Genomic DNA, 14,699 nt, shown 5'->3' on the forward strand with positions numbered 1-14,699 from the left:
TCAGCTGGGAAGTAGAAATTTTAGTTGGAAGCTTCTGCCTTTTCTGCGTCATTATTAAGAGGCTTAACATCTTAATTTGCAAATAGGCAGTAACACTACTGCAGTTATTTTATTTTTGAATTCTAAATCTTCTTCTCCATGGATTGTTGCATGACTTCATTATCTTCTCATACCAGGTTTTACCCTTTCCAGCACACATTCCATGAATGTTTACGTACTTCTTGGCATTCCTAATTTTCAAATCAGTTGCTTCCTTCAGCACAGACCAGCGTCACTCCTCCCTGGATGTAGAATTACATCTTTTTGATTGAGCATGCAAGGAACTGGTCTCACTTTTCTGTCCTTTTCTTTATGTTTCAGTTGGTTATCTTCAGTCTCTCTCAGCTTTATGAGTAAGGGCTGACCTGAGTGCTGTCCAGGCCCCTGCTTGTCTTCCTTCATGCAAGTAAAGGTACTGGGTACTCACTGCCACCATCCATGGAATACCTGGATTTGGAAGATAATTCTGAGAGCAGTGTCTGTACCCACAAGATAGAGTGCCTCATAAAGGCAGCTATTTTGCTTTCTTTCATAGACTCAGAGAATCATTTATGTTGAAAAAAAACAAACACTAAACTGTGTTCCTGAGTGCCCCATCTACACATCTTTGAAATACCTCCAGGGATGGTGACTTGAGCACTTCCCTGGACAGCCTGTTCCAGTGCTGGATAGCACTTTCGTTGAAGGAATTTCTCCTAAAGTAAAAAGGCTCTTGTTAACCCATATTGTAAATAGCTGTCAAGGAATTGGAGCTGGGGAAATAGAGGATATCACTTCAGTCTTTGCTTGCAGAATATGTCAATAAGAGATAAGAAACTGAACATTTGGGCAAAATAACATGTAAGAGCCAAAGAGTGAATGCTAAGGGCCCTTTTGTGTGATCTGGCAACCAGATCACAAAAAGAGGAGCCCTGGGCTCCAGTAATAATTAAACTCAAAATTTTGTGGTGCTGCAAAACCAGTCATGGTTTGAATGTAACAACTGATACAATGTTATCATAGGGCGTAAGTTATCACTTCTGTTTTGTTTTCTTGCAGTGCCTGCAGTTAGGAAAGCAGCGCTTCAGCACTTTTTCAGTGCTCTTCCCAGATGATTACTATTAGAAAGTCACTGAGATACAGCATTAGGGTGAGGCAATGGCTTGTGGCATTAGCTGTTAGATTAGCCACAGGTATGTTTTTATCATAAATACAGATTGAATCTATTTTTATAGTTCTTCTTGTTAGTATAAACAGTGAAAAGCAGCAAGAGTTGTATCCATTTTCTGTTAACTTTCTGGGAGACAAAGGAAAATTGTTCTGCCTATCAAATTCTTGCAGTACCGGAGGATGCTTGCTGTTCCATTTGGTTTTCTTTACTTAAAACCTGTATGTTGTGTTTCTGCAGTGGATTTTCTTTTAAACTTGCTGCTGCTACTTTGCATAGATACATTTTGTACATTATTAAAATTATGAAGCCTTTATTGTTTGAAGAAATTGCTCTGTAATTACTTTATTACAAAATACATGAAGTTACACCAAACAGTTAAAGAAAATACTTGCTATATATTGCCTTGTTTGGTAAGTTTATATTTCAGTGCTGATTTTACTAAGTTAAAATGCAAGATCTGTTTACCCTCGATGGTAGCAGATGTCTATAAGGGACTGTAGAATGCTATTATAAAACTTTACTACTTTTCCAGTTGACTGCAATAAATGATCACAAATTCCAGCGACCTGTAGTGACAGTTATGTTACTTGCCTTTTTATGGCCCTTACTTTGGTATTGTTATTGAAAAAGCAGCACACCATGTTGTTCTGATATGTCAGGAAAAGAGCAAATTCATTTATAAGAGCAGTTCATTTTGATGATGATGATGATCATTTTGTAAGAGAATAAGATTTGGGCATTCCATGGGTTTGTAATTGTTCATCACTCAGTAACATGGCATCAAGCATATCAAAGCATAAGGAAATGATCTGTGTTTCTGTGTGCCGATGGTCATTAAAACCATACACATTTGTGGTTGCTTTCATGCTTTTGTAACATGCAATATAAAATACCTTCTCTTAGCTGGTGTTTTGTGTTGGCTACGTTCTAATGTGGGTATAGCTGGGCTCACTCTTAATCTCAGTAACTGGTGGTCGGGGAGGTAGTCACGTTTAATCTTCCCGAGCACTTTTGTTGCAGAAAGGGTGGCACAGTGGAAATTGAATCGTAGTTACAAAATGGCAGATCCTGAGAAAAGAGCTCTATTTAAAATGAATGCTGTAAGGAGTGGAACTAACGAAGTCCTCTTCCCTCTCAATGTCTTACACCTCCTGCAGATCAAACATCTTTCTCCATATTCCACTGTTGATTGACATTATCTCTGCCGGGCAAGAGAAGGGCATCTTTCTGCCCATCTTTTCTCTCTGAGAGGAATTATTTGGACCTCTTTCCCAACCACTGATTTCCACAGAGCTTTGCAAGAACTTAATTACCTTGAGAACTCTACTCTCCTTGACACCTTTTCAGAACAGGTTGGAGTTACTGACTTCTAAAGTGCTGAGGCAGTGCAGAAATTGGCCTCCCATCCTTTGGAAACCAAGCTGATGAATTACTTTGAACATATGTATTTTCTTCAGAAATATTTAGTAACACTCTGCATTTTTTTTTCTGTCAGAATGGATTTTTTTTCCCCCTCAACATCAGAAGTGCCACCTAAAGCTTACAGCAGCAAGGTCTTTGACATGCATTTTCCCAGCATTAAGTCTCTCAGTCAGCTATAGTCTTGTGCCTGTAAAAAAATAACGTATTTTAATGTTGCCATTTTTAGGATGAATGTATTTAAAGAAGCTCTTTAAGGTTCTTACTTAACACATTAATTTATATTAAAGTTGATATACCTGCCAATTAAAACACAGTTCTAATTCTCAAATGTTAGACTGACAAAATCAGGTGAGCTATGATGCGAAGTAGTGGTCAGGTTAGTTCTAGAAGCCAGATATTGAACTATTGCTTAGGACTGGAACTCTTTTGTAATCAACTGTTTCAAACTTAAGTGACTTTACGTAACCATCTGTGTTTTCTTCGTAATTGGTCGCAATGGAGTGAGATGCTTCTAAAAAGTAGTTTGTCTTAGTAGGGGAGATGAATTTGTCCTTACAGATGGTGAATGGAGGGGGGTTAAGTGCATCCTCTCCATTGGCTTTAAAGGCTGCCTGAATAGCTGTCCTAGGCGAGGTGTGAATTACTGTCTTCCTTCTCAGAGGGAGGAGGGTTGCAGTGAGGCAACAGGACCTCCAGTGCTTTTGCTGCCTGTGCCCATTGCAAGCACTGCTTGCAGAGAAGGGAGTGTCCAGGGCCAGCTCTTCGACACCTTGTAAAAGGGAGTTTGCTTGCCTTAAAATGAGAGGAAAAAGGCTGAAGCTAAGACTTTAAATTCCTTCTGCCTATCCACCTCCCAAACAAATGCCTAAAGCATGGTATAGCCAGGAGGGTAACACTGAATGTATTTACATCTGGGTGACAGGAAGTATCTCAAACCTACAAATTTTGGGGTTTTTTTTCCCTAATAAGGAAAGGATGAAGTGCATCAATGTAACAACTAAGCAGTCTTGTTCTGATGTGCTGCTGGGAGGGAGCCAATATCAAAAAAAACTGGCAGACTAGGAAAAAGGATCATATGTTTGCTCAGCAAACCTTTAGTGTGTGTGACTTCCTCGTGAGAGGTTAAAGAACAAAGGATGGTGTGTTTCCAGTTGCCATATGAAAGCTGGGGAAAATTTCATCATCTCTTAGAAGAGAGATGAGCAAATATTGCTTAGCTTAGGGAATATCCTGCTTTTAGCCCATTTTTTTTTACCCCAGGGCTTTCACTTGCAAGTATGTACAATCTTCAGACATATTTTTTTTCCGGATGATTTTCTTGAGACAGGACTGCAGTATAATGACATACAGCTCTTTGGTCTGGCGGGCATATTGCTTCATTCTCCCTGCTTTTGGTGATGTCATTTTTTTGGCCTGATAAGGACAGCTACAGCTCTTTTATTATTAAGTAGCATATTATTTAATTCTACTTTTAATTTTTGCCATCCTTAAAGCCGTTTTTTGATATGTACCCTTAGTTCCGCTGGAGTAGTAATTAACAGGATAGTTCACAAAATTAATCAAAAATTGCAGGTGTTTCTCCCTCTCCTTTCTTTCTCTGAAGGTAATCTTCTGATAAGCTGAGGGGTTTGTATGTGAAGATCTTAATAACAGTCAAGTTCCATGAACTAGAACTTCTCCAGTTGCATTTGATTCTCAAATTCAAGTTTATTATTCTGTTAAAATGTAGCTCTTTTGGGAAGTCAAGGATGTAGAGGGAGTAAGAGATGCCTCTAAGAAGTAGCACCAGTCTCCCTGAAAGTTTTACATATAAACCCAAACTCATTTCAGGGTCTCCTTGGTAAAGGTTACTTTACTTTCAGAGCACGTGGCTGTGGTCCAGTCTGTCCAGTCAGGACATTCCAGTCTGTCAGGGCAGTCCCAAACTAAGTTTTTAATGGAAGTGGATGGCTTAGTTTGCACAGAGAAATCGCATCCTAAAGTAGTACAGGTCTGACTGGCAGGTACATTGCAGGCTCACCTGAGTACTGATGCAGTTGCTTGTAATACTGCGAGTTTGATCTCTGAGCCAGGTATTATCCTTCTGGTCCTTTGCATCATTTCAGTTTTGAAGATAAGCTGGGATTTATTCCTCCTTAAGAACAGAAATCTCAAAGAGCTGTTTGTACCTGCTGCTGTTATGGGAGATGTGCTGGGTCCTCTCGTCCCCTTGCTCAGGAAGAACTCTGATGGGAGAGCACCTGTCAGGGAGAGGCTGAACAACACACTGAACAGGTGCAGGAGGCAACAAATACGCATTTGGGCAGCTGACCACCAGATGGTCCTTCCTGTAAAACCATTTGTAGGGAAGTGTTGCTAATACTGGCTGTAGCACAGAGGCCTGCTGGGTTCCACAAACCCTTTGCGAGGAGAAAAAATGGAATACTTAGTGCAGGATTCATGCAGCTATTCTGGTCCTTTGCAGGAAGGCAGAAAGCAGAACAGCACAAGAATTCAAGAAAAGAATAAGTATTTGCATTTCACCATATTATTGAAATGAGGGTGGAGAATGACATGACTGGTGGTGTACTGTGTTACAGAGGGGAGGGGAGGCAGGACTAGGCTTCCCCACCTGAACTGCACCAAGCCTGGGTGTATCCATGCTTAATTAGATGCTGATACTTTGATCTGTGTTTGGCCCAGCCACTTGTGAGAGTCTGTTCTTTTCCTGCCAAGTTATAAGAAAACAAGCACTGATAAACGAGAACTTCATCCTTGAAGCAAGCATCTTGTATTAGCTGAAATTAATTGGTACCTCACTATTGGTTGACGGCCCTCCAAGGGCATTTGAAGGCGAAAGTGAAGAGGAGGAGGATGAAGTAAACCCCCAGATTCATTTAGGAAAGACCCTCCGAGGTGTAGAACGCAGGCACGGGGAAATTCCAGAGTACTCACGCATGCACAGAAGAGATGCCGCTTGCATAATGGAGGGAGGGACTGAAGGCCTCTAACTGGGCGGTGCTGGCCACACCTGTCCAGGTAGACATCACCAGTTAATTGTATAAAAAGCAGAGAGCTCGTGCTGGGAGTGGAACTCAAGCTTTACATTGAAGGACAGCGTTGCCTTTTGCGGGGACACCCGCCATCTTGGGAGCCTGCTGACATTCCGAGGATGCAGCTTCTGCTATGGGTAATTCTAGGCATTCTGGGGTCAGTAAGATAACTTTGTAAGCAACACCTGAGTGGGGGAGTCGTACTGAAGGCTTATTTTCCTCCTTCTTCTCTCTTGGGTTTTCATTTTGTTGGCTACTTTTTTGTAATAAATATTGTTCTTGTTGGGCTTTCAATGGTGTACCGGTTTCAGTTTCAGCATCCTCCCTGCTACACTGGGCTAAACTGCTGCACGTGCTGGACAAGTCTCTGTTTCTGGAGTCTTTCCTTCCATTTATGAATGGCAAGTCACTGTAACATCTAACTGACCTTTTATTCTAGATTTTTCCCTATTGCAGCAAGTTCTGGAGTGCTGATCTGGCAGGGATTCCTGCAGTTTAGAAAACCCCAGCTGACCAAGGAAGCCCCTCAGAATGTCCATCAGCAGCACCTCATGCACCTCCTTCAGCCTGAAATGTTCTGAACCCATGAACTGGCAGCATGTGGAGGTGAGCGCTTATCCCTCACTAAGAGAATGGCCCTGACCTACAGGGCTGTATCCCTTTCATGTCTGGTCATCAGAAGAAAATTGAAAACTTATTTATTTTATACCATAATGGAAGTTTCCATTCTTAGTTCCTTTTTTGCTCTTCCATCTCTGCTTTGACATGATCCCAGGATTTCCCCATCACACCAGTGCATTTGTTTTCTCTTTCAGTTTATGGTAACAAAAAATGGTTGTATCCTTTCAGATTATGTTGAAACAGGGGACTGTAGGCAAAGCATCATCAATCGTGATGCTGGCATTATTTTAGTCCACAGTGGAACTGGAAAACACAATGTTGGTTTCTTAACCCTGAACAGAGGAAAGAATGATTTCTCCAGGCCTTTGAGAGAAAATAATGCATCATGGATCTTGCTTCCTCATCTGCTGATTGCTGGGAGAGAAATGGTAAGGTATGGAATGAGTGGGAAGAGGGAAATTTGGCAAGAAATCCCTCTAACATTTTGGGCTGCCTGGTGTGTAGGAAATTCTCCTTCAACCTAATTTGGGAATAGCAGCCCAAATTTCACTTTGTAGTCCACAGAACCCTTTCCATCTGCTGTACTTCAACAGCCAGACACATATTATAAAACTTCGGAAGTGCCCTGGATGTCATACTGTTCCTGGACACACAACGAAGTTTTCCCTAAGCCTGTTTTCTTGCCCATTTTTTGTTTTGTTTGTTTTCTTTTTTTTTTGGATTAGGTTGTCTCCAAGGTCATTGCCTTATCAGAAGCAATTTTAGCTTGAATATGCTGCTTTTCGAGACTCAAGCACAAGAGGTCTGGATTTACCATGGGTTCTGGGGAGGGTTTGGTGTGCTGGAGCATGACTACTGATGCCTTGGTGATTTGTTGACATGGATTGACATGCAGGGGTGAGTTCTACTTAGTACATGAGTGGTAGAACACACTGCAGTGCATCAATAGTGGCACACATGAAAAGCAAGTTCTGTGGGAAGCCGGTCAGTGGAGCTTTCTGCGAACAGTAGGAAATGTACAGTGCAGCCCAGTGTGTGACTTCACAGCCCCCTCTCACACATCCTCTGTGCTGCATCCAATCCCAAATTCATCATCCTTTCCTATCACCTCACTCCCAGTACCCTCAGCTCTCTTTCCCCATTCCTTGGCTACAGACTGGGCAAACCCAAGCAGCTGCAGAGCGTATGAGTCACTGTGCTTTCCTGCTGTCCTCTGCAGGATAACCTACAGACTTCCTTAGCAGCATCCCAACTTTGTCCTCTCAGGGCAGATGGGCTCTGCAGGCTGCTAAGCCCACGTTGTCCTCTGAAGCACCCAAGTGCTTCCAGGCACTGAGCAGGTAGCAGTGTGGACTCCTGGCATTTCCTGCCGAGTACTAGTCATATAGTTGTCCTCTCTGGTCAAGATGTGAATCTGCTCCTCTCCATGGAAGGAAACTGCTTCCCACGCACAGCTGAAACTGAAAATTGTAACTGCTTTTAACACATGAATATCTACATATGTTTGCATATCCTTATTCACACACACACATATATATATACATACATATATATATATGTATATATATAAACACCTAATACAGAATCATTCACAGATTTTGTCCCTGTGTGGGAGGTTGGCACTTCATGAAATCATTTTACAATGCATCAAAACTTCATAGATAACAATTATAATAAAATACTGTATGTAGTAAAACTACAACTAATAGTGTTTCTTCTGGAGTTTGCTTAGTTTTTATATCATTTTGAAAACTGGAAAAGTTACAGGCAGATCAAGACTGATGTAAAAAGCAAATACTAATGTCTCTTCTCCACTACTGAGAAGTTGTTTAGCAAATGCCTATTTTTGTGGCCACGAAAGGAATCCTGGTGGGACACACCAGGCTGATACTGTCTGCTAGAACTATGCCCAAAATCCAGCTAGGCCAGCATCCTTCATCTAGCAGAGATATCACCCAGTGCTTTAGTGGAAGTCCCCTTGTAGTAGACATTGTTGAACATCAGTGGGACAATTTTCTGTTTCAATCTTCTGTTATCTCTTACCATGATCTTATAGGTTAGGTTTTAAGCCTTTGTAGCTTTTCAGTACAATTCTCTTTCAGACCCTGTCTTCCTCAAGCAGTCCTACATCTCGTACACAAATTGTCTAGAGACAGGACTAGATAAAAGGTATAAATTAACTTTGGAAATCGTTTAAAGAGCACTTGATCAGCTGCTCCTTTGAAACTGTTTCTTACAGTTGATTTTTTTAATGCTGTGATTAGTCAAGAGGACTTGTAGTGTTTCCTGAGTGGAAAAAGATAGTCAACAAAAAGATGAACATCATTAACAAAAATAATATAGAGAATAAATTTAAGATTCTAGATATCTGAACAACTGTACATTTCTACTGACTCCGATGTATGTGAGATGGAATCCAGTGTGAATAAAGGTATGTTTTTTCCTCATTGCAAATATTCAACTGAAGCCACAAGAAGGCATGTTAAGCATTTCTCTTTTGTAATAACGACATCATTATACTTTTAGAGTGATGGGAGAAGAAAATCTGAAGTGCTGGCAGATGCAGTTATTTCTCAGTGAAGAAATCTCTCTGAGTATATCAGTCTTTTGCTTAGTTCTGTTTTCAATATTTACACTCATGGGTGAGTCTTTGATTTTACCTATTCATATGGTGTTCAATCCTATTTATATATGTTATTTTTATGACTTTTATTTCCACCTGAAATTCTAATATGAACAATATCTAATTTCTGTGATCTGTATCCCACCCTCTGATCACATGTGCCAAAACAAGAGGATGGAGGACTGTGTCATTCTTGGTTTCTCCCCAGGTATGCACAGTTTGCTGTACCACTGGCATTAAAAAACAATTCCTGGCCAACTATAGCCATATTTCTTACTGTTCTTGTCCAGCTGAGGCTCACGCAGCTTCTGTACCTCATGCCATTTGCTCTTCTACCTGTAGTCTGTATTGCTGTTGTGCAGTGGTTACAGAACTGGGACAGAATGCTTCCTTTGTATCATCAGTAAACAATGGGAAGAATTTGGAAAATACATGGAGCCTAATACTTGGTAATGTTCCCTCAGTTTGTGGTCAACAGTGCTCAGAGGGCTGTGTCATATGAACTAAACCACATCAGTCATGACTGAAGTGTGTTTAAGAGCAAGAAAAACAAGACTTCAAGAACAATGAAGTTTGTGTGTGTGAAGGAATTTATTATAGTTGGCTGATGGTGGGGAATGCCAGCTACTGCACAGAGTAAGGAATTAGGGTCTGCAGAGGACAATAGTAATTAAAAATGTCTTTGGAAATATTCTTGTACACACACCCCTTACTTACTTCTCGAGTAAGAATCAGCTGAAGTGTGATATATTCGATAGTTTATCTCTCCAAAGAAGTGTAGGGGTTTCTTGGACACCAATCTGAGATATTTTTAAAGACAAAGAAATGTGGATACTGTGTGCAGCCTCAGAAAGCATCAGAGCAAAGACAAAGAGCCAAGGTCCCATTCTGCTCTCCAGGCTGCTGACACTGTGTGTGGATTCTTTGTTACATTAACATGTGTCTGTCCTGTCCCTCAAAGAAGAAATAGATATCAGGAGAATTTTGAAGAAATTATTGACCTAAACCCTTACAGTAAGAAGAAAGGATTATTGGTCACAGCACCAAGCCTAACAGAGTTCAAGAAGTGTTTGGATGATACTCTTGGGCACATGGTGTGACTCTGGGGGATGGTCCTGTGCAGGGCCAGGAGTTGGACTTGATGATCCTTGTGGGCCCCTTCCAATTGAGCATACTCTATGATTCTGGGATTTTCATTGCACATACAAGACAATGCAAGCTGAAATACCTGAAGAGAATCAATGATGAACACAAACATCCTGGCACACCTAACATCAACAACAATTTGCACAACTGGAGACTCTGAACAAAATTTGAGATAACACTGTTCAGCCAGGTGAAGGTCAACCTGCTTGTGAAAGGTGTCTGCTTCTCAGACTCCCTGGCAGTCAACATGTGTAGGGTATTTCATACAGCACAGGGACACATGTCTGAAAAAGCTACATAACTGGGCTCCACTAAAGACCACACAGGAGAGAAACCGAAGCTGCATCTCTCGGTTAGACTGCCGTGAAAACAAAGACACACTGTCCTCAGGCAAGTCACCTCTTGGAAGCATCAGCCAACCCCCCTAATTTTAACACACTAAACCATGTGTGTCACATGCAGACTGTCTACAGCGTGTGACCACTTTGTCAGTTCTTATGTGCCTTCCTCAGAAAAGGTATGTCTGTGTGTGACCAGAATAAAACTTCTTGGAAACAGCAATCTCATCAGTGCTTGTGCAATGCCTTAGGCTCTTTTAGCCACTTTAAAGCAGTTCTTTTCTGTAAAACTCGATAGGTTTTCTCAGTTTTTACCCTTCCTGGAGATTTTTTTTTCTTTTTTATTTGTCAAGGTTTCATTAGCATTAAAATCAAGTTATTTGAAGGAGGAGAAATCCCATTTTTTCCTAATTTCAATTTACTATCAAATCATTTGCTTTTGTAATAATGATTTTTTCATCATGTCTATGCTACAAGTACAGTTTAAACAAATTGCATCTGTGGACATTGGCTATCTTTGAAAATTTAAAATGAAAGAGTAGGACTCCTCACAGCAATCATTCACTAATAACAAAGCTTCAAATTCTTCCAACCATGTAGATTTCATCTATTTTTAGATGTTTTCCTTCATCCACATTTGTATTAAGAAAAGTAAGAATACTTTAAAAAAAAATGGCTCTATTTTTTGTTTACTAAAAAGGAGCTTTTCCATAGCAGAAAATTTGACCTTTGGGTTCTGACCACAGATGAAAAATGGCAGTTTTAGGACTAAACCAGAAGGCTGTACCTCCAGCTTTATAAGCCCCACAGCTAAAGCAAGGCATGTAGGGCACCCAGTGCCTGAATTTTCAAGCCCAACTGGTACCCACCCACTGGGCACCTCTCAGCTGGAGACCAGCTGAAAACCCTGGTTATCTGGGTGCCAAGAAACTTTTCAGAAGAGTCTTCAGCTGAAGAGATACAGAATCTACGACACATGGGACATTCAATCTCAGCCAGAAATGGAATCAGAAGTAGGAAAACCTTCTTACCTTCCAATTCTGCTCCCCTGATGCATATTCTTGGAAGCTGCAATTCCAGGATGAGTCATGCCAGAAGCTCTCCTGTAGCTGAGGTAGCTTGAGGCTGTAAAGGGTCAACAAAGTGAGGCAGCTGCTCTCAAGTGCAGGAAGTGTTTCCTTGAACCTCAAACTCCATGCCATCTTTTAAAAATATATACAAAGCAGATATTTCAGAAAGAACAAATGAGCATGAGGCAAATGCCTTCCCCTTAATCTAAGCTCCAGGGATGCAGGACTTCATAATAAAATGTTCTTTAGCAGCACTTCACCTCTATAAATCTGGTATCACATTAAAAGGAGACCAGTACATTATCTTATTGATGGGGAAACTAAGCCCTTGGATGTGAAATGACTAGGCCAAAACCAGGCCTGTATCTACCTGTATTGGATTAGACCCATTTCATCAAGACAGAAATGCTGTCTCTGACTCCAGCCATCAGACACATCACAGGAAAGTACAAAAAACCCCACATTACATGTGTTGACAAATCTACCTATTTACATTCTTGTGTGGTGCAGAAGGGATGTTGATGCAATTGGTGAGGTACATCTTCAGTCAAAAAAAAAGCCATAGGAAATTACTTTTCTCTTCCCTTTTATATGATACAAGTAGGTTATGGAAATGTGCGCTAGGAAAAGAAAAAGATGAAAAAGCTCAGAGTTGTAGTTTTAAATTACACTGTCAATGTCACGCAACCTACCCTGAAATTAGAGAGCCACTTAAAGAACTTAGTTATATCTGTCATGTCTCTGAACACTGCGACTCAAAGGACATGAAGCCTTGTCTTTAACTATTGAAATGCAAAGTGAGTAAGTCACAGAGAATATAAGGAAGTTGTATAATACTGACATGGATAAATTTTAGTACTGGTGTGACACCCAGGGAAATTTGCTACTTGGTTATCTGAGGCACAGGCAGTGAGATTCAGCTGAAACCAGAGCAAGCTGTGAATTTTGTGTAGGGTTTTGACTGACAGAACTTCAGAATCATCAGGGAGACAGAAAAAGCCACTGCTGATTTTGAGATTTCACAGAAAACAGCCCCAAACTAGAAATGGAACTAAATATTTATTAGCATCCAAGTGTAATCAAACTAAAAACCATGGAAATAATAGAGGAAGTCACCTGTCCAACAATACCTTTCCATCAGATGCAATTAAAATAAATTTTTATTTTTCATTTTTCCATTGGTTGAAAGTCATACTATCATTGTAAGTCTCCCCTGAGTGAGTAGAAGGGATAGTAGTCTATCTTAGTACTCAATTAGGATTTCTACTGAGTAGAATGTCAAAAGGATGATATTTTAGCTGCATGATTATCAGAATTTAAGAACTGCTGTAGTTTGGTAAGATCTAAGGTTTCTTAGATAATGGCAATTTCTTATAAATGGAGAATAACTGACATCACTTAAAATATATGACAATTTTATTTTAACCTTAACTATTGTTAATTCACTTATTAAGAGCCTTCTGCTAAGGCTAACAACCACTTGTACTGCATAAGAAAGAGAGTACCAAAAATCTTATCTGGCATTAAAGAACTGTCATGGACATGAATGCTCTATGCATGGATAATAAAACCATTCCTATCAGACTATGGTAGTAAGAATAGAGAGAGATAATGGCTGACCTTGGGTGTGGCATTTAAACTGAAGATTCAGAGATAAACCTCACATCATAGGAGTTGTAAGGACAACATTGCTTATTACAAATTATCCTTTAGAGAGCAAGTAATTATTTCCTGCCTGGCACTAGACTATTATTAAATGTGTGGTGTTAACACCATCTAAATAGAGATTCCGGTCTAAATCACCCTGACACACTAAGTATTCATGTGTTACATGGGACACCTTGTTTCAATAATCTGCATGTGCCAGGTCATTCCTGCAACTGATCTGATTAAGAAGGGCCCCTTCTGCACAGCGTCCAAGAAATCAGCAGGGTTAGCAATGTACTAACGCCAGTGGTTTGAAGAAGGAGTTATTACTGCACAGCATAAAGTTTTCCTTGCCTTTCCTGCAACAGGAAAGGTACACACCACTCCACACCACAGGCTCTGACCTGCACTCCCTGAGGAGTGGAAATGGTCAGTTCTGCTGCTCCATGCACATATTCCTGTCTTCACAGAATCAGGTACTGACATTTAAAAAAAAAGCAATGCTTGTTAAATAATGATCCTCTTTAGTAGACTCTATGTTACATATAAGATACACTTATATTACTTTTTTTTTAGCCTAGAATATCTCTGTTTTCTTTATAATTCATTATTTCATAGTACTCAGTAAAATCTCCATAATTTTAGGAGACAAATCCCTCCCCCAAAGACTTGCAGTGCATGTTGGAACTCTGCATGGGAGTAAAGCCTGAAAATAAACCATCTTTCTGCACTTCAAAGGTCCTAGAATAATCTGGCAGACAAGTGACATTAAAGAACACAAAATGAAAGATTCAGAAGCAAGAAATGAGTTATGGAAACTAGAACTCAAACAAATGCACATTGTGTAGATCATTTTTAGAAGTGAGACATTGGGCTTGTCTTAGAATCTCTGACAGTCCTTTTTATTACTACAAACTGTCTTTAAATGTGCCCTGTGAATTTTATGAGATCAATCTTTTCCCTTTTCTCTCTGTAACTTCTTCACCCATTACCTAGCTAGCCTTTTTGTTCTATAACCTTCTCCTTTCACTTCCTAAATAAAAAGATCATTTCATATTCAGTAAATTAAACACATGGCTTTCAATGCATGTCTCAGTACACTTTTCTTCAAGAAAAAGAAATATGGTTTCCAGATAAAACATCAGAATGAAATAAACACAGAAACAATGTGCCTTTGGGGAGTAAGAAAACACTCCAGGGCTGATTATATTTGCCAGAACACTGAACATGGACTCATCAGATTGATTAAGTCTGTCATAACAACGAATCATTAAGCTATAAAAGAGAAAATTCAATATTCTTTCTAAAGATAGAAGCCTATTTTTAAACAATCAAAATAATTCTGTACTTAGAAAACCCCGTTGCTTTTCTGTACTAGTATTTTGAACAGGACTTTGATGTCAAAGATGCTGTAGTGGTAAAAGCACAGACATTGCAATGGTAATTTTTCTTTTTTACATGACATATATATGTCTGGGCCCATGTCATAAAGACAAACATGGCAACTGAGGGGGAAGGGGAAGGGGAAGGGGAAGGGGAAGGGGAAGGGGAAGGGGAAGGGGAAGGGGAAGGGGAAGGGGAAGGGGAAGGGGAAGGGGAAGGGGAAGGGAA

This window comes from Pipra filicauda, unplaced genomic scaffold, assembly GCF_003945595.2.
Source record: "Pipra filicauda isolate LSUMZ 115617 unplaced genomic scaffold, ASM394559v2 scaffold365_size864120_pilon, whole genome shotgun sequence".
NCBI lineage: Eukaryota > Metazoa > Chordata > Aves > Passeriformes > Pipridae > Pipra > Pipra filicauda.